A 2,349-nucleotide genomic window follows, 5' to 3' on the forward strand; every position below is an offset into this window, starting at 1 on the left:
GAGAAAGGTCTACGACCATATAGGGTTTGATAAACCACAAAAGATCAATAAATATTCAATCTTTAATTAGTTTCCCTACCAAAAACGAATTTATTAGAAAATTTCTGAAGTCATAACCCAATAACACAAACAATAACTCAAAGTAAAAGACTTATCTTTTGATTGTCGTATTAAAGCACTCTCCTTTGTTCTACTACAAAAATCTTTCCTTAAGATTGTTAGAATAGTTGTATGAACACAAAGAACTAAAGTAGAAATGTATGAATAGTAGCAATGAAGAAACAAGGACGCTAGTGAATCGGGAATAACCAAGGCGCTGATTAGTCCTTTAAGGAAAGATTTCGCCTTTCCAATGGTGCGAAAGACAACAGCATGGCGTCTTCCTCACAGGATTCAATGGTTAACATGGCGACTTTGCACTAGAACAAACTACCCTCTCTAGAACAAAGAATATAACTCTCTCCTCGGTGGCCGACAGAAAAAAAAGAAGAAGAAAAGGACCGGTTTGAGTTTTACGTTTCTCCGAGTTGAGTTTCGATCAAGTCTCTTCTCTCTATGGACTCACAAATTCCTATTTATAGAGGTTAGGAGGAAGAGAGACCAACTCCTAATAGAACACCTAAAACTTGTCGCCAAGAAAAAGGCAAAACAAGTTTAAAGCTATTGGTCTAACCACTACCCACAACAAGAAGCCCAAGCCCAAGCCCTAACCTTACCCGATGTGGTGGATAACCAATGTGGGACTATCTACTATGCACTAAAGTGGAGAGAACACATATGGTTCATCTCCTCCACTTTGCACACACTCACAAGTATTTCAAATACACTTTAGAGATTCCAACAATCCCCCACTATTTCAAAATACTAATAGTCCCCACTATTTTAGAATAGGATATTACAAAAGAAAAGGGTTAACGAAATGCCGAGAGAATCGAAAAAAACATGCATAAGATAATCGGTGCTTTTCGAGCTTGAACCACCATAGGGTAACATGTCTTATAATACGTGAAAGTGGTGGATTAAAAAATCTTTGAACCAACATTCCCTTGTAGTAAAATAGAGGACATGCACCCACATTGCTCTTTCATTATATGCCTGTTCTGCGGTGTTGCGCTTTTTGGCCCTTGCGCTGCCTGTGTTCCATGAATGCTCTAGAGTATTTGCCCGTATACTCATAAGAACCGACCCAGTTCTACATTCACGTAGGTGGATATCCATCAAGTGTACATAGCAGTTAAAATACACTATCTCATTATAAAATGGACTATGGATTCAGTAGAGGTGCAGCTATCTTTAGTTGCTGTGTTCATACAACTATTCTAACAATCTTAAGAAAAGATTTCGCCCCTTCCAATGGTGCGAAAGGCAACAGTGGCGTCTTCCTCACAGATTCAATGGTTAACAGCACCGACTTTGCACTAGAAACGGACTACCCTCTAGAAACAAAGAAATATAACTCTTTCTCAAGGCGGCGGAAAGAAGAGAGAAAGAAAAGGATCGCTTTGAGTTTTACGTTTCTCGAAGTTGAGTTTCGATCAAGTCTATTCTCTATGGACTCACAAATCCTATTTATAGAGGTTAGGAGGAAGAGAGACCAACTCCTAATAGAACACCAAAACTTGTCGCCAAGAAAAAAAGGCTAAACAAGTTTAAAGTATTGGTCAAACCACTACCCACAACAGTAAGCCCAAGCCCAGGCCCGAACCCTACCCGATGTGGTGGATAACCAATGTGGGACTATCTACTATGCACTAAAGTGGAGAGAACACCATTTGTTCATCTCCTCCACTTAAAACACACACACTAGTATTTAGAAATACACAAGAGATTCCAACAAAATGTGCTGCTTACACAGTAGTCCACTTGACAGATAGCTCAGGTGAAGTGATAGATGTAAATGTAGGTTTCAGATCCATGCACTTCATATTCCAGTGGGTACTTGTTTTATAGCTTTTAATTAGTATTTGTCAGTTATGTCCGACCGAGAAGGCCATAAATATGTACTCTTTGATATTTGGTGGCTTTTTTTACGTCTTCTGCTTTATGGTTTTTTGCATTTTTTGTGCTGACAACCCAGGACTTTTTAAGAATGCAGACACTGCTTATGTCCTTGCATATGCAGTTATCATGTTGAATACTGATGCTTACAATCCTATGGTATGGCCTAAAATGTCCAAGTCTGACTTCGTACGCATGAATGCAACAACTGATGCAGAGGAGTGTGCTCCAAAGGAGCTGCTAGAAGAGATTTATGAATCTATTGTTAAGGAGGAGATAAAAATGAAAAATAAAATAACTGGTTTAGGTAAAAGCAGCAGACAAAAGCCAGAAACAGAAAAAAGCGGTCGT

Source organism: Coptis chinensis, chromosome 1, assembly GCF_015680905.1.
Source record: "Coptis chinensis isolate HL-2020 chromosome 1, ASM1568090v1, whole genome shotgun sequence".
NCBI lineage: Eukaryota > Viridiplantae > Streptophyta > Magnoliopsida > Ranunculales > Ranunculaceae > Coptis > Coptis chinensis.